Below are 19,767 nucleotides of genomic sequence, written 5' to 3' on the forward strand. Positions count from 1 at the left end.
TGTGCAGGCGCCCTGACCGACCTGTAGGAGTCACTGTCTACAACGACCAGGTTACAACCCACTGGCTTCCCACCCGCTGACACTGCCAATTGTGTCAGTATGACGACCGACCAAGCCGGAGGTACCGCTGACAGCCGGATTCGATACCAGTATCTCTGTGGTGGTAGACAGACGCTTAGTCCGCTGCGCTACCTGGCCGCGCCACATTGTACCTTTTCGTAATATATGTCAATATATTACTTATGGCTATAGCATAACGTACAATATTGTACCTTTTTCCGGTGGTTGATAAGTACTTTATTTAAAGTATGGTAACCCGACTTCATGACATATTCAATGCATGTTTTAAAGTATGGCTATATTATAACCTGACTTCATGACATCGTCAATTAGTTTTTTCTCATAACTACACCGTATGTGAGTAACGTTGCATATTATCTGTGCCAGGCCCCTTTGTGTGCATCGCCGTGCGCATCAAATACCCAACGTTTGTCCCTCCTGTGTTTGTAACGTACTGTAACATTTCAGATTTTTAATCATTTTTATCCATTCTCATGTGGATTTTTTTTTTTTTTTACTTAAAATTTTTTTTTTTGTTTTGAAACAACATAGACAATACACTTCAACATACAAAACTATAAAGATATAATATCAAAAAGAAATACAAATAAAAAACAAATAGACAAAAATGCTAAAAGAAAAAAGGGTGACATGGGTCCTTCGGTCCATTCTATTTTTACATTGTTTATTTACATTTCCATTTATTTTCTTGTTTCCTTTTCATTCTTCTGTGATGTCGTTCCTTTTCTTCTTATATTCCTCCCACTTTTCCCATTTTGACTCAAATTTCTCATCTTGCAGCCTCAGCATATGTGTGATTCTCTCCATTTCCTGTATCCCCTCTATTATCTCTGTCCATTGTTCCTTCGCCTGCGCTTCTACCCTGTACCACAGTTTAGTCAATGCTTTCTTGGCTGCTACTAATAGTATCTTAATAAAATATTTGTCTTCTCCCTGAATGTCTTTCTGTGACAAGTTCCCTAGGTATAGTACTAGACCTGTCTGGGGTATTTCATATCCTACTATTTCATTTATTATCTCTCCTATCTCTTCCCAATAGTTTCTTATTTTCTGACACTCCCAGAATATGTGTGTGTGGTTCGCTACTTCTTGCCCACATTTTCTCCAACATGGCTTTTGTGTTGGCATGTAATTGCCCTGTATTTCTGGTGTTATAAAGAATCTAATTATGTTTTTCCACCCAAACTCCCTCCATATCCTTGATCCTGTGGTTGATTGTTGTATCTTACATGTGTTATACCATTCCTCCTCTGTTATCTCTATTTCTAATTCTTTCTCCCACTTTTCTTTTATATACAAGGTTGTAATATCCTTACTGTCCATTATTGCCTGATATAGTGCTGATATAACCCTTCCTTCATTACCCCATTATGTTCTTTGTCTCTGTCTTGTTTTATTTCTTTGTTATAGTAATCTCTAATCTGTAAATATCTAAAGTGGTCTCTATTCTCTAGTCCGAATCTTTCCTTCAATTTGTGTAGAGTCTGCATCTCCCCTCCTTCTATCATTGTACATATTGCTGTTATCCCCCCCCCCCCCCCCGTTCCCATCTTTTGAACCCATCGTCGTCTATCCCTGGTTTGAATTTGTTGTCGTGTGTTATCCATCTCAGTATCTTGGATTCTTTTTCTAGCTTGTATTTCTTTACTATTGTGTTCCATATGTTTATAGTGAATTTGGTAATTGGGTCTAGTAGTTGTTCCTGTCTTCTGAACAGCTTCCTATCTCCTATTAGTGCCTGCACTCTGAATGCCTCTCTTTTGGTTTCTATATCTTTCCATTTGGCTTCATAATTCTCATTGCACCAGCATGCTACTGTCCTAAGCTGTGCTGCATAGTAATAGCCTTCTAAACTGGGTACTGCCATTCCTCCTTTCTCCTTTGGTAGTTGTAGAGTCACATATCTGATCCTTGGTCCCCCCCCCCCCCAATTAATCTTGATATCTGTCTATCCCATTCCCTGAATTGTTTTTGTGGTATTAATATAGGTAAAGACTGAGATAGGTATAATAACCTTGGTAATATGTTCATCTTAATGATTTCAATCCTTGAGCTGAAATCTAGGGGCATTAATGTCCATCTTTCTAGGTTTCTCTTGATTTTAATCTGTGATTAATCTGTGTATAGTTTGCCTCGTATAACCCCTCCACCCCTCTTGTAATGTTCACCCCTAAGTACTTGATCCTGTCCATGTCCCATTTAATTTTGAATTTTTCTTTGATCTCTATCTCTATCGTAGTTCAGTGCTAAGGTCTGTGTCTTCGTCACGTTGAGTCTATACCCTGAGTAATATCCATATTCTGTCAGTAAATCCATCAGTGTCGGAAAGCTTGTGTCTGGTTGTCTCATATATACTATCACGTCGTCTGCGAACAGTCCCAATTTATGTTCTGTTCCCCTTATCTCCACCCCTTTGATGTCTTTGGTCTGTCTAATTAGTTGAGCCAGTGGTTCAATGAATACATCGAAGAGCGTCAGCGAAAGACAACAACCCTGGTAGCTCTCTCTAGTTTAATCCTGTCCGTCAGACTGCCATTTACCTTAATCCTTGCCGTCGGTTCTCTATATAATGCCCTAATTGTTTTCATAGCATTTTTGTCTAATCCAAATTTCTCCAATACTTTATATAGAAATATCCAGCTTACACTGTCGAATGCTTTTTCTGCATCTAGGCTAACTAATACTGCACTTCCTCCTTCCTTTTGTATCTCCTCTACTATCTGCACCGTCTTCCTTATGTTATCCTGTGTCTGTCTTCCTTTAATGAATCCGGTCTGGTCTTCATCTATAATATCTGTCATAAATGTCTCAAATCTTTTGGATATTATTGATGTATACATCTTGTAATCTACATTAAGTATGGACACTGGTCTGAAACTGCTACATAGTTCTCTATCTTTCCCTTCTTTTGGAATTGTAGTAATTATGGCTTCTTTCCATGAAGGTGGCATTGTGCCTTCTTTCATCGTGTGTCTGAATGCTGCTTCTAATATGGGGCTCAGTTCTTGTCTAAAAGTTTTGTAGAATTCAGAGGGGAATCCGTCGCTACCCGGTGACTTACTGTTCTTTGCTTTACTGATCGCATTCCCCACTTCCTGTTCTGTAATCTCTGTGTTTAATATTTCATTCTGTTCCTTCCCTATCGATGGTAGATCTAATTTTTCTAAACATTTCTCTATCTCCTCTTCTCCTGCCGCTATCGGTTGTGTGTATAGTTTCTTATAGTATTCTTCAAATGTCTTCTCTATTTCAGCTGGTTCTCTTAGTATTTTGTTTGTGTTCGTGTCCCTTATTGTGTGTATTCTATTCAGTTTTTGTTGTGTCCTGATTCGTCTAGCTAAAAGTCTGGTCGCTCTCGGTCCTCCTTCATAGTATGTCTGTTTCATGTATCTAGCTTTCTTCTCTATTTCTGTCAGCAGTTCTTTGTTTATCTTTCCTCTAACTTCCTTTACCTCTCTAAGTGTTTTTTGGTTCTTTGAGCTTTGGTGTTCTTTCTCTAATTCTTTCAGTTTCTTTATCAAGTTCTGGTATGTCTCTATTCTGGCCTTCTTGAGTAATGCCGTCTTTGCTATACATTTTCCACGTATTACTACCTTTAGTGCATCCCATAAAATGTTTGGGTCTACCTCTCCATTATCATTTTCTTCTCTGTATCTAATTATGTCTCCTTTTACTTCGTTAACCAAACCTTTGTTATTTAATAGTCCTACATTCAGTCTCCAAACTGTATTTCTCCGCCTACTTTTAAGATTCACTGTCAGATATATTGCGCTATGGTCTGATATGTCCATTACCCCTATCCTGCCGTCTTCTACCCTGTATCTGTCCCCTGTTGTCATGAGAAAATAGTCTATCCTTGAATATGTTATGTGTGGATGCGAATAATGTGTGTATTCTCTATCTAGTGTGTGCATTTCTCTCCATATATCCATGATTCCTAATTGTGCCATTTGTATATTCATATATTTGCTAATGTTTGTCCTCCATTTCTTTGTGCTTGTTGTGTCTATGTCATAGTTCAGTACTACATTAAAATCACCTGTACAGATTAGGACCCCTTCCCCTTCCATCGCTATGATATCAAAGTGGTTTCAAATAGATATTTCTCACTTTCTGGCGGAGGATACACATTCACTAGTGTTACCATTTGACCTTCCATTTTCTCCTTGACCATTACATACCTCCCCTCTTTATCCCTTATTTCCCTGATCATTTCAAACTTCACTGTGTTCTTAATTAGTATAGCTACTCCTCTTCTAAGGTTCTGTTTAAAATAACTATAAAACAAATTCTCATACCTGAATCTCTTCAGCTTTTCATGTTCTTGTGATATTAGATGTGTTTCTTGTAAGAAGATAACCAGCGCCTCTTCTTTCTTAAGTTTCGTCATCACCTTAGTCCTTTTGATCGGACTATTCATACCATTAACATTCAACAACATCATTTTGATACCCTTAACGTGTGTCATATTTCTTTTCCAAATGTTCTCCCGTTCTACCCATGCCACATAAAATAATATTTGTGGTTGTAGCCTCTGCTATCCCTGTCTGATTTACATACATATTGTGGTGGACACTAGATGGAGGTGTCTCACTTCAGAATGGACACTGATTGAGTGACAGGAGGGAGTTGACTTAAGGGTGTGGCTGTACCTTGGTTCGCTTGGATTTGTTTTGGAAGTAAAGTTCAGAGACTCGATACTCCGTCTGCTTGTCTCATTGATTCACTTCCACAGTGGTGGCCCTAAACCTGGCGTCAATATCAACGAGCTGTTGTTTATCGAGGACACGTTGTCTGGAAGGCGTCTGTTGGTGGATTCGGGCGCCCAGAGGAGCATCCTGCCTGCGTCGGCCACGGACGCCTTGGGAAACGGACATGGACCACCCCTGGACGCGGTTAATGGGACTTCCATCCGTACGTTTGGTACCAGGTACGTGACTATGTGTTTACATGGACAGCAGTTTAGCTGGGAATTTATTATTGCTTCAGTGTCGGTGCCTATACTGGGCGCGGATTTTTTGTGTGCTCACAGACTGTTAGTGGACGTTGCGAACCGTAGGCTGATTGGCTCTGTGTCCTTTGACACATACCCCTGCACACTGGGGGGGCCGGGGCCGCCTGCCCTGGCCAATATGCTCGCCACAGGCGATATGTACCAGCGCCTCCTCGCTGAGTTTCCTGCTCTGACTGTCCCCACTTTCTCTGCCTCTGTCGCCAAGCATGGGGTGGAACATTACATCCCAACGGTGGGCCCGCCAGTTTATGCACGGGCGCGCCGCCTGGATGCTGCTAAACTGGCAATAGCCAGGGAGGAGTTTGCCACAATGGAACGGCTCGGCATTGTGCGCCGGTCCAACAGTCCTTGGGCCTCCCCACTACACATGGTCCCCAAGGCGGACGGGAAGTGGCGTCCTTGTGGTGATTTCCGTCGCCTGAATAACATCACCACTCATGACCGGTACCCAGTGCCACATATCCAGGATTTCTCAGCCCACCTGGCGGGCGCCACCATTTTTTCTAAAATAGATTTGGTGCGTGGGTACCACCAGGTGCCGGTCCATCCGCTCGACGTGCCCAAGACTGCCATTATCACCCCGTTTGGACTGTTTGAATTCCTGCGCATGCCATTCGGCCTTAAAGGGGCAGCGCAAACATTCCAGCGGCTGATGGACTCTGTGCTGCGAAGCCTGTAATTTTTGTTTATTTATCTGGATGACATCCTGGTAGCCAGTGCATCGGTGGAGGAGCATCGGGGACATCTCCGTCAACTGTTCGAGCGGCTCAACGAGCATGGGCTGATTGTGAACCCGGCCAAATGTCAGTTTGGCCTGCCGGCCATGGATTTCCTGGGCCACCATGTCTCTTCCCAGGGGGCTGTTTCTCTCCCCGCCAAGGTGGAGGCAATTGCTGCTTTCCCCCGCCCCCTCACCATCAAACCTCTCCAGGAGTTCCTGGGGATGGTTAATTTTTACAATAGGTTTATAGCCCATGCGGCTCACCTGATGAGACCTCTGTACGAGGCGTTGAAGGGGAAGAGAGCCAACGATGACGTGGGCTGGTCCCCGGAGCGGGTCCAGGCATTCGAGGGCTCTAAGGCTGCCCTTGCCAACGCCGCCATGCTGGCACACCCATCTCCTGCTGCTCCTATAGCCCTCACCACCGATGCCTCCAATTATGCAGTAGGTGCGGTGTGCGAGCAGTGGGTGGCTGGCGCCTGGCAGCCTCTGGCCTTCTTCAGTAGGAAGCTGCGCGACAATGAGAGGAAGTATAGTACATTCGACAGGGAGCTCCTGGCCCTTTTCCTCGCCATACGTCACTTCAGGTTCTTGCTGGAGAGCCACGAGTTCACAGTTTTTGTTGACCACAAGCCCCTAACGTTTGCCATGGCCAAGACCACGGAGCCATGGTCGGGGCGGCAGCAGCGCCAACTTTCCGCCATATCGGAGTTCACTACCGACATCCAGCATGTAGCCGGTAAAGACAACCAGGTGGCAGAATGCCTCTGCCGGGCGAGCGTCAGCCCTGTGCACCTGGGCATAGACTATGCTGCCATGGCTGCTGACCAGCTCACCGACTCAGACCTTCAGGCGTTCAGGACAGCTGTGACAGGACTTCGACTTGAGGATGTGGTGTTTCACGACAGCGGCGCCACGCTCCTCTGTGACGTCTCCACTGGCCAGCCCCGCCCCATGGTTCCAACTGACTGGCGCCACCGGATATTTGACACCATTCATGCCCTTTCACACCCTGGGGTAAAGGCGTCGGTCAAGCTGGTAGGGGCCAAGTTCATCTGGCCGGGCCTTAGGAAGGACGTCAAAGTATGGGCGGCCTCCTGTGTGGCGTGCCAGCGTGCCAAGGTACATTGTCACACTAAGGCCCCCCTGGAGCCGTTTCTCATTCCAGAGAGGCGGTTTGACCATGTCCACGTGGACCTGGTGGGCCCACTTCCCCCGTCTCAGGGTTTCACACACCTCCTCACTATGGTGGACAGGACCACCAGGTGGCCGGAGGTTGTTCCCCTGTCATCAACAACGGCTGTGGCGCTTATCTTCGGCTGGGTCACTCGGTTTGGCACGCCATTGGACCTGACTTCGGACAGGGGATCCCAGTTCACTTCTGAGCTGTGGAGCACCGTGGCTGAGAGACTTGGGGTGAAACTCCATCGTACCACAGCATACAACCCAAAAGCCAACGGCATGTGTGAACGTTTTCACAGATCCATGAAGGCCGCTCTCCGGGCCACGCTCACAGACGGCAACTGGGTCGACCGTCTTCCGTGGGTCATGTTGGGCCTGCGTACTGCCCCTAAAGAAGACCTGCAGGCCTCTTCAGCCGAATTGGTTTTTGGTCAACCGCTGAGGGTCCCAGGGGAGTTCCTTCCTGGTTCCTCTGCCCCTTGGTCCACTACAGCTCACCGATCTGCCTTCCAGGACGCAGCGAGGGTGTTTGCCCCAGTTCCCACACATCACTGCCTTCCCCAGTCCTACATTCCTAAGGACCTGATGACTGCGAGGTATGTGTTCATCTGTCATGATGCCCACCGTTCTCCACTGCAGGCTCCCTATGACGGGCCCTTCCGCGTCCTCGAGCCGGGCCCCAAGTACTTTGTGGTGGACATGGGGGGGAATAAGGAGCAGATCTCAGTCGATCGTCTTAAGCCTGCTCATGTGGTCCCAAACGGGCCGGTGGAGCTGGCTCAGCCCCGGCGCCGGGGCCGGCCACCCAAGTTTTCCCCTGTCCCATGCCCTCCGGCCGTTGTTACCCCTACCTTTCCACCGACGAAGCCTCGGCGGCAGCGGGGACGGCCCCCTGCTCCTACCCTTACCCTTTCCCCTTCCACATTCCCTGTGACTGTTAAATACAGTCGTTATGGCCGCGTGGTCAGACCTCCTAAAAGAGACTGAAGACACTGGGTGCACTGTTTTTGGGGGTTTATTGTGTTCAGTTCCGTTTATTTGGTGTTGCACTGAATGTCAATTCTGAATGTTCGGGGGGGGCCTGTGTGGTAGACACTAGATGGAGGTGTCTCACTTCAGAATGGACACTGATTGAGTGACTTAAGGGTGTGGCTGTACCTTGGTTCGGTTGGATTTGTTTTGGAAGTAAAGTTCAGAGACTCGATACTCCGTCTGCTCGTCTCATTTATTCACTTCCACAATATAACCATAATAAACATTAACATCAACATTAACACTTGGTACTTCCATGGTAGTAGAGGGTCTCAGTCGTATCCCTCTTTCCCCCGCTGGCGGGTGGGGAGTAGTGGCTCTCCTAGTGAGAGGGCTCCCCCTAGTGGCTAAAAGATGCACACTATACATGTCCAACTTGTTCTGTGTGCGACCTCCGAGCTCCCGGTCAAAAGCTCGGCATTAGTCACTTTCATGTTCCCGTCTATTTGTATTATGTGTCACGTGTAATCCTGTGGTTCTTTCATGTCCGTCTCAATATATCTCTTGAATCTCCATGTCCTTTTTTATAACTTTTGGTATAATTATCTCGTATGTACTTTACCATCTTCTCATTGCATAAGTAATTTTCATGTTTACATTTACTTGTATTGTGTGTGTCACATGTATACCAGTCTAATGTGTATTGTACTTATCCTTCCTTGGATCACGTGTCCCCTCTCATTTCCTCTCTGCTCCCCTTCCCTGTGTCTTTTCGTCGTTCTTCTCAGTTGATCCGCTTTGAATCGGTTCAGATCTCCTTCACCTTCCCGTCCTCCTCTCCTCGTCCTCGTCCCTCGACCCTGGTCCATCTTCTCGCCTTCTCCAACCTCTGCATCGGTCTCTCTTCTTCTCCTCCCGGCACCTTCCATCCTCTCCGGTTCATGTCCCTCGTCGCTTCCCGCACGTCGTTGTACACCTTGATGCCTTCTTTCCAATGGACCTTCAGCGTGGTCATTGGTGATTGAAATCTGATTCCTTTCTCTTTCAAAGTCTTTTTTATCTGAACATAGCTCCGACGTTTTACAGCCACCTCTGTTGAATAGTCATGGTCGAAGGTTATCCTCTGCCCCTCCACCTCCATCTTCGTCTGCCAGGCTGCTCTGAGAATGTTTTCTTTGACTTAGAATTTCAAGAAATTAACTATAACTGCTCTCGGTGGTCTGTTTATCTGTGGCTTCGGCGCTAGGGCCCTGTGTGCCCTTTGAATCTCTATCTTGTCGAGGTCTGACATTTCCAATTCTTCTCGAATTAGTTTGTCTACATATTTGGTCATCAAGTATCCTTCTATCCCTTCTCTCAGTCCCCATATTCGTATATTATTTCTCCTTGACCTCCCCTCCAAGTCTGTTAGCTTCTCTCAACATGTTTTGTTGTTCGAGCGTCGCCATTAGAATTCCTTGTATTTCTGTATTCCATTCCTCCGTTTCAGCTGTCCTGTCTTCTAACATCCTTATGTCTTTCTCTTGTTCCTGTAGTTTTCCATCAATTGTCTTGAGTCTCTTATTTATTTCTTCTCTGAGCTCGTCCTGACCCTTCTTTATTTTTTCTTTTTTTTTTTACTTAAATTTGGTATTTGCAGTTTTCGTTTTAGTTTACAAACATACATCAAACAATACATTCAAATAACAGAAATAATAAAAAGATATCCCCATCCTCCCGCCATCCACCCCGAGAGATAGGGCTCCCCCATATCCCAGGACCTCTATACTCTGAGCCAGGCTCCAGCGACACGGTCCCTTGAATTTGTTGGGCCAGGCCCAGTAGAGGAGAGTGCAGGGGGCTCCCCTCCACCGAGCCCAGCCCTTTACCTCCCATGTCACAGATAACCCCCCCCTGCACATCGACCCCACAACACATAAGACCCCACCACCGACCCCTCAACACGCAAGGCCCCCCTCTCCCGGGTCGATCCGCCGACATCTAGCCTGATCCGAATGCTAACTTGCATATTCATCGTGTTAGCTTCCATGTTAGCTTGTAGCTCCGTCTCCAGCCAGACCTCGCTGTGGTCTAACGTTATACTTGCTGCGTCATCTCCTCGTGTTGTACCTCTCCCTTCGTCATATTTTCTTTGTCGGGGGTCACTCTTCTCTCACTTCTCCTCGAGTTTTGTGCACTGGGTCTTGTCATCTTTCTTTTATCTTCGAGTTGTTACTTTTTATCGTGTTTTATAACTTTTTATTACCTTTCTTGAATTTTGGACTGGGAGCTCTGTTCTGCAGCTGCTCACCCATCCTGTCTCTCTGCTCCTTACTTTCTAAAACACTTGAACGTGCTGTATCCAACCAACTTACTGCTTATCTCTTACAGAATGACCTCTTAGACCCTAATCAGTCAGGCTTCAGGACTGGTCACTCCACAGAGACAGCCCTCATTGCGGTCACAGAGGCACTTCACTTAGCAAAAGCGAAAGGCCTCTCCTCTGTCCTGATTCTCCTAGATCTATCTGCAGCCTTCGACACAGTCAACCACCAGATCCTCCTCGCGGCCCTCGCAGGAATGGGAGTGGCTGGCTCTGCGCTGACATGGCTGACATCATACCTCAATGACCGCTCCTACCAAGTGTCATGAAGAGGGACCCTGTCGGCCACCCACCCCCTGCGGACGGGTGTCCCCCAGGGCTCGGTTTTAGGACCCCTTCTCTTCTCCCTCTACACTAAATCACTGGGTAACATTATCACGTCTCATGGCTTCTCCTACCATTGTTATGCCGACGATACTCAACTCTTCCTCTCCTTCCCTCCCTCAGATATCCACGTCTCTGAGCGGATCTCGGCCTGTCTGTCCGACATCTCCGCCTGGATGACGACCAACCACCTCAAACTGAACCTAAGCAAAACAGAATTGCTCCACCTGCCGGCCAAATCCTCCCCCTGACGACCTTTCCATCACAGTCGAGAATGCAGCTGTGACCGCATCCCCGACCGCCAAGAACCTTGGTGTTGTCCTCGACGACCAGTTGAACTTCTCTGCTCACATCGCAGCGACAACCAGAACCTGCCGATTCCTCCTGAGCAACGTCAGAAGGATCCGCGCCTTCCTGACAAAAGAAGCCACCCAACTCCTCGTCCAATCAACAGTCATCTCCCGCCTCGACTACTGCAACGCACTGCTCGCTGGCCTCCCGGCCACTGCCACTAAGCCTCTTCAACTCATTCAGAACGCAGCGGCCCGCCTGATCTCAAACCTACCCATGTCGGCCCATGTCACCCCACTTCTTAGGGACCTGCACTGGCTCCCCATTGCTGCACGAATCCGCTTCAAGGCCCTCGACATAGCATACCGTGCGGCAAAGGGAACCGCTCCCGCCTACCTCCGGTCAATGGTCTCTAACTACACACCCTCAAGACCCCTACGCTCTGCATCTTCTGGCCGCCTCAGACCTACTCCTATCCAAGCTCCGGGAGGGTCATCAAAGAGAAGTCGCCTATTCTCAGTCCTTGCCACACAATGGTGGAATGAACTACCCACCCCAGTTAGGACAGCCGAAACACGTCCAATCTTTCGCCGTCGACTAAAGACGCACTTCTTCAACCATTATCTGAATTAAAAAAAGAAAAGAAAATATCGAACCCTAACTGACCGTACTGTCATGCACTTGTCCTAATAAACTAACCTACACTGTAGCACTCAACACTTTGATGAACATTGTTGCTCAGCTGATAGAGTTGTGCCCTTCCTGATGGCTTGTTGTACAGAACTTGTAAGTCGCTTTGGATAAAAGCGTCAGCTAAATGACTAAATGTAAATGTAAATTGTCACTTTTTATTTTGTTTTAGATATTTTAACTTCCTTTTTCGTTGTTCTTTGACCGGGAGCTCTTTACAATGGCCGTCTACCCGAACATCTCAAACCGGAAGTCCTTGTGTGGACTTTTTCCAAGTATTTTGTGAGCTGTCCTAAACTCAAAATGAGCAGAGCGTATCGTAGCTCAACGTTGTGTTTATGCTGCCGCAAGGCCACGAGGTGCCAAGAACAAAGGAATTTCACTCCTCTGCGCCATAACCGTGTATGAATGATGGGACAATAAATCCGAAATCTGAATGAATCCAGTTTGAAATATGGCGACATGTGGATGTGAACGTTAACCCTCAATGAGGCAAAGTTTCAAGTTCAAGTTTCAAGTTTCTTTATTAGTTGTCATAGTAAAATACAGAATACTTTTCCATGAAAGGCTTTTTTCTGCATGAGCTCCTGGGAGTGTGCTAGATAAAAATAGATAAAAAGTATAAAATAAAAAGTTAAAAGTACATAAACAAAAAGTGTTCAGTATATACATCGATACAATATACAATACAGAGTAAAAGAAAAAAGAGTAACAGTGAGTTACAGTACAGAATGCACAATGCATAAATGGGATGAGGTACAACTTAGGGTAAGATGCAATGAAGTATGAATTGTAGTGCAAATCTATTTACCAATAAATATAAAGTGTGTTAAAGTGTCTAAAGTGCGTAAAGTGGGTGTTACGGTGCGTGTTTATTTAAAGTGAGTGTGTACGTGTGGATGTGTGTGCTGTGAATGTAGTTGATGTTTTGTATAGTGTTATTGTCATTGAGCATCCTGATGGCCTGGGGATAGAAGCTCCTTCTGCGTCTCTCTGTACTGGCTATGAGCAGGGGCGTAGCTGGGGGGGGGGGGGGGGGGGGGTAGCTTAGGATGATTCCAAGGGCCCAGCACTGGGGGGGGGGGGGGCCCACAAAAAAAAATAAAAAATTTACTAGACATCACTCAGGTGTATTATTGATGCTCTCATTGATACTATGTTTGTTTCTGAAGTGTGTGTGTGTGTGTGTGTGTGTGTGTGTGTGTGTGTGTGTGTGTGTGTGTGTGTGTGTGTGTGTGTGTGTGTGTGTGTGTGTGTGTGTGTGTGTGTGTGTGTGTGTGTGTGTGTGTGTGTGTGTGTGTGTGTGTGTGTGAGATATATATAGAGAGAGGGGGGGCTTTGGTAGACTATTGCATTGGTCCATTCATTGAAGATGAACGCAATGCGACATCCTTTACTAGGCTCACCCACCAACAGTGCAGGTGCTGAACTGCTGATCCGAATGTATAGGTAAAAACCATATTATGCGCCAAAAAAAATTCCGCTCGAGCGCTTACGCGCGCTCGCATTCACTGGGGGCCTACAAATACATTCTTTCATGGGGCCCAGAATCTGGAGCTACACCCCTGGCTATGAGACTCCGGTATCGGAGACAGAGAGGGGATGAAAGAGGAGGACTGACGGACATTTATTTAATTTCTTTTATTTAAATTAACCTTTATTTAACCAGGAAGTCCCTTGAGATTAAAATCTATTTTTCGAGGAAGACCTGGCCAAGATATCACACCATTACAAAGTTACAAAATAAAAAAATAGAGCATGTTAAAAACAGACATGGGACAATAAAAAATAAATATATAGAGCACATTAAAAACAGACAAAGGAAAACAGATACAGTAATACAAAATCCATTTTACGAATAACAATCACCATCAGCCATCTACAGTAGTAGAGCATCCATCTGTAGAGCATCCATCTAGTAGAGCGAACACTATAACAGCTGGTGGTGAGTGATGGGAGATTACACAGATATACAGAGCGTCTCCTTAGTCTTAATGAAGACCAAAAATCATAAAGTACACAGTAGATGTGCAATAGTTACTATAAGCAGTCAGCCACTAACTCACAGCAATACTAATATTAATATTGAGCACTTGCACCCTCAAAACGTGTGGAGTTAATATTTTTCATTCATGATGTAAAAGGGAACACAATTATTTCTACGACACCTTTTTATATTGTCAAAGAGAGCGTTCTTGAGGCCACTGTCCTCCAAGCTGAGAGATATAAGTTATTTAAGTACAAGGCCGCCATCTAGTGGTCAATAGTATCTAAGCACTGTGGAGCAACCAGAGGTTACTGTAATAATGCAAGCTAGAACAAAACCAATGGGGTTTAGTGAGTGGTTTACTGTAAGCCTGATTCAGCATTGTGCTTTGGATAGCGGAGGTTGCCAGGTTGGAATTTCCCTCAATAGAAAATATTATTTTGTTTGAGAGGATAGAGAAAGAGAGAGGGAGAGAGGCAGGGCCGGACTGGGGAAATAATTCATACCAAGTTTTCAAGTTTCAAGTTTCTTTAATAGTTGTCATACAGAAGTACAGAATACTTTTGTACAAAATGCTTCTTACTGTTGCGCTCCAGAGACTGTGCATGACAAGATAAGTATGAAATAAAGACATAGTAAAAATTAGAAGTAAAAAAAGAGGTCACAGTGTTCAGTTTAGACATATGTACAATGTTCGTAGACGTAGTTACCATACAATATACAATACTGTGCAGTGTACTAATATACAATACTATATAGTGCAAGGCATAAATGGACGAGGTGCAGTTTAGGTACAATTCACAGTAGGTGTACGAGTTGTAGTGCAAATCCTTTATCAATAAATATAAAGTGTAAGTGTGTTTGTGTGATCTAAAGTGTGGAGAGTGGGTGCTGCAGTGTGTTGTTTGTTTGAGTGAGTGTGTGCGTGTGGGTGTGTGTGCTGTGTGCATTTGATGGTTGTTGCATAGTGATTATTGTTCGTTTAGCGATTATTGTTCGTTTAGCAGCCTGATGGCCTGGGGATAGAAGCTCCTTCTGAGTCTTTCTGTGCTCGCCATAAGACTCCGGTATCGCTTGCCTGACGGCAGCAGTTCAAAGAGGCAGTACCGGGAGATATAGCACGAAATATAGCCCCAGTCAGGCCACTTTTTAAGCGGGGGGTCTGGGGGTCCCCCACCAGGATTTTTTTTGTTACAAAGACTTAATTTCCTGCATTCTGGTGAATTTTAGTGCATGTGAATCACAAACTAATGAGCCAACAATTGCTTAGTACAATGTACTGTTATGAACCACTCTCTCCACCTATTCAAACAGAGCAAGAGCACAATACCATATTCACTTTACTGATGCACTACCCATCAACAGTTAAAATAGCCCTTTACACAAACATTAAATAACAGACCTTTCATTACAATACTATAGTATTACAATACAATACTACAATACTACAATACTACAATAATACAATAATAATACAATAATACAATAATACAATAATACAATACTATAGTAACAGTAGCCACTGCCAGAATAGTGACACATGTATCGCACAACGAAGACAGAATCATTTTAACTATAAAATGAGCTCAAAGTATGAGCTCACTGTCAGAAATTTCCAACAAAAAGCATCAATTGTCAAATAATATTGATCACATTAACTAGACTAGATGTTTTTGAGGAAATTAGAAAGGCAACAACAACTTAACCCTTGTGTCTGATCAGCTTCTTATTTTTTTGATAACTTTGCAGTGATTATGTTTGTAGCCAATATATGTGGCAAAGGTGTGTAATCTTTGAATTATCTTGGAATTATTTTGACTTTCTCTTTCATAAATTGTTTATTCAACTTCAGCCCCAATCATAACCACCACATATTGTTTTTTGTAATGTCATATTTAACAACTCCTTTCAGAAAAGTGGGAGTATTTCATTTTAATCTGAAGTTGAATAAAATATTTATGGGAAAGAAAGTGGGACATTATTTCAACATATAATCTTTTTATGGCGTTTTTCAATTTAGTCCCCTAATATGGTAAGAGTATAACACTTTAGTTTTCAGACACAAGGGTTAAATTATTTATTTGTTTCTTGGCAGATTTAACATTGGGCTTTTGACAGGGGAGATGATGCATTGCATGGTAACGTTATAGCTAGCTAACATCCACATGTTTCTTTTTATCACTGACTAACCTGCTGGTTCCTTGACCTTGGTGCAAGAAAACATTTGATAAATGTTGCCGGATTTAGCAGCATCTCCTGTAAGGGCCTTTCTTTTTCTTTGTTTTATCCCTCTCTCCTCCACCCTTTCTCTTTCTTCCACTGTCCATCTTGACATCAACGTTAATTGACTTTCGCTCTACTGTATCTCTCCCGAGTCCCTCACTACCTGGCTCACTGCCTGGCTGTTATTCTGCATCCGAGTGCCATCTGCCATTCCATTCGCTGCCTCCGCTGTCAATCAGTTGTATCGCCTGGTCCCGCCTCCACCAATCACAAGCTGCAGCATGGCTCCATTGTGTGTGTGTGATCCGCGTGAGGGAGAGAGAGTCAGATAGTTCTCCAACTCTGTCGCAGACAGTGAAATCCTGGTTGTTCCCCACCCACCTAGGTTATCTAACTATCGCGCCGCACCGCCGCCACAACTAGAAACAATGGCCTGGCAAAAAAAAATATTATAATAAAAAAAAATTATAAATGCTCCCGATGGCCAGTCCGGGCCTGGAGAGAGGGATAAGAAAGAGAGAGGGAGAGAGAGAAAGGGGGGGGGGTGAAGCTATATATCAAAATCCATTTGGCTCCTCAAGAAACTACAAGCAAATCTAAAAAAGCATTGATTTTATCTTTTTATTTATTTTCTTTTTCTTTTATTTTTTATATATTTTGTTAATTTTTTTTTTATTTCATGAAGGTAGAAAAATATATTGCAACACACATAGTGAGATGGATGACAGTATATAAATGGTAAAATGGTGCATTTATATATCAGCTTTTATCCAAAGCGCTTTACAATTTGTTCCTCACATTTTATCCATTCACTCACACATTCACACACCGACGGCAGAGCCGACCATGCAAGGTGCAAACCTGCTCATCGGGAGCAGTTAGGGGTTAAATGTCTTGCTCAAGGACACTTCGACACGCTGCCCGGGAGGAGCGGGAATCTAACCGGGAACCTCCGGATTACCAGACGACTGCTCTACCAATACAGTACGGCTCAATGCACACAATTGTTAACACTTTGAGTGCCGGGACCCGTCTTTAGACGTCTTTGCTGGCCATGCTAAAGTTGCCGGAGGACGCGTTACGTCGTCCTTATATCAATATTTCAAAAATCTGCGATCGGATTCATATGTCCCCTCCGCTGGCCTGAGATCCACCAGCAGGACCCACTGAGCTCTCTGGCGGTTCAGGAGCGCCATCTGGTGGCCGATCGGCGCAATCGACAAACAGGATGTTGAATAGAGGTTGTCATGACGACCGTAGTACTTCCGGGCGCTCGCTATAGTTCATGGGACTCTGGCTCGTCACGCTACACGGTGATCGATTGGCAATAACTCGATAAACAACATGATTTGGACGTATATACCATTATACAAGCTGGAGATGGACCGGGTAAAAATATATCCCATAATGATAAGATTTCTACTCGACGATGATCGCCCAACGGCGCGCGGAGACTGGGGTGAGTTTCAGCGTGTAACGTTACCGTCTTCGATACTAACTGCTATTATCAACATTTGACCCACATTAGATGATTGGTATAACGCTGCCGACGGAATTATAAACGCCCCCTCGCCCATCCGGTCAACATCAGATGACGTGTAGTAACTTCTAGAAGTACGTCTAGTTGGAATTTTTTATATCGCGCTGATTGCCATCAAACTGTATTTCATCATCAATATAATGCATTTGGGGCTATATATCACGTTCTGGAGAAAGCTGCAGAAAGAGATGAAAACATACTTATACATTAGACCATACTTTACTATGAATATGTGAATGAAAAAGTTTAACGTTGCTACACAATGAACAATACATATAGGACTTTGAATGGGCCCTAATAATGGCAATGTAGCAATAGAATTTAAAAAGTTATAGCCCTGCAAAGAAGGGGACTTTCTCCATAGACAAATAGCGCTGGCAATCTATGGTATATCATGAATTTAACCTTAGGCAGCCAAAGTGTTAAGGGGATGCAGACCAGAGAAATATTTTCATCTTGTTTACATCAGGGTCACCCATTTTCAATTCATCATGACATTTATGACATACACGACATACAGATATACAGTACTGTTACATCCAGACATTTATGACATACAAGATATACAAATATACAGTACTGTTTAAGAGACAGAGATCCTAAAAGAAAATATATACATATACATTCGAGGGGGAAGAAACTGTACATTGGAGGGGGTTGGGTGGGTGGGTGGGGGCTGGGTTTGGACATTTACCGGGGCCAGTTTCGTATTGCAGCCTCCCGTAGGTGCTCTTTGAGAGAGGTTTTGAAGGAGGGTAGGGATTCACATTATTTTACAGCTTTAGGTAGGGCGTTACACATTGTTGTGGCATATTTGCGAAACGTGTTTAGTCCCTTGTTTTAGCCGAATCTGGGTTGGACATGATTTGGGAAACTCCCTCTGGTGTTGTGGTCGTGGAATTCACTGACCTTTGGGAAGTATTTTGACATGTACATGGGTACCTTAGTGGTGTAGTGTATCTTGTAGACCAGGCCCATTGCAAGTTGCTGTACTCTGTCGTCTACTCTAAGCCATCCTAGGTTGTCAAAGTGGGCAGGGGTGAGGTGGGTTTTAGGAGTAAGGTCAAGCAGTAGTCTGACCAGTTTGTTTTGGGATGTTTGTAGTCTTGTTTTTAGGGCTTTTGAGGTGCTTTGGTACCATGAGCAAGCATAGTCGTAGTACCCTTAAATGAGTCTTCAGGGTATTCTTGTTTACCAGAGAGGAGATCCAGTACTTTAATGAATATATATGAAGAAATAACCACAGCAGTAGATGAGAGGAATTACACAATAGGGGTGTTTATTGACTTAAAAAAAGCATTTGATACGATAGATCATCACATTTTAATTTCTAAATTACAAACATACGGCGTGAGAGGGGTGGCGATGAACTGGTTAAGTAGCTATCTTGAAAATAGACAACAATATGTACAACTCTCTGGTTACACATCTGAATGTATGAATATTGAATGTGGTGTCCCTCAAGGTTCGGTCCTGGGGCCCAAACTTTTTATTTTATATATTAATGATATATGTGAAGTGTCAAACATATTGCAATTTGTTTTATTTGCTGACGATACAAATGTCTTCAGTTCAGGAAAATACCTTAAAAAATGAGCAGATGACATTGTAAATGAAATGTGTAAACTTAAGATATGGTTTGATAACAATAAGCTATCCCTAAATTTGGAAAAAACTAAATGTATGATATTTACTAATCGAAAGAAGGACAATGTGGCATTATGTATTGACGGAGTTAATATTGAAAGAGTATCTGAGTTAAAATTTTGGGTGTTATGTTGGATGAGAAATTGACATGGAAGCCACATATAATGTACATAAAAAATAAGGTAGCCAAGAGTGTTTTTGTTTTGAACAAGGCAAAGAATGTGCTTGATTATAATTCTATGCGAATATTATATTGTTCACTCATCCTACCATATTTGAGTTACTGTGTGGAAGTGTGGGGTAACACGTATGAAAGCAACATAAAGCTATTATTTATATTACAGAAGAGAGCAGTAAGAATAGTTCACAATGTAGATTCAAGAGAACAAGAGAACATACCAACGAATTATTTATTAAATCCAGACTATTGAAACTTAAAGAGTTAGCTGAAATACAGACTTTATTAGTTTTGTTTAGAGCAAAATGCAGAGTATTACCAGCAAATATACAGAGGTTGTTTGTTCCCTGTCCAGATCACAGCAGAAGGAAATTAAATTTTAAGCACCAATTTGCACGAACAACCTTAAAACAAAGGTGCACCTCAGTTATAGGTATCAAACTATGGAACTCTTTGCAGAACTATGAAAAGAGTTCCAATAATATATTTCACTTCAAAAGGTTGTGCAAAGAAAAGATACATAGACAGTATAGCACAGTTTAGTATAATATTGCA

The sequence above is a fragment of the Notolepis coatsorum genome, assembly GCF_963971535.1.
Source record: "Notolepis coatsorum genome assembly, chromosome: 4".
Classification (NCBI taxonomy): Eukaryota; Metazoa; Chordata; class Actinopteri; order Aulopiformes; family Paralepididae; genus Notolepis; species Notolepis coatsorum.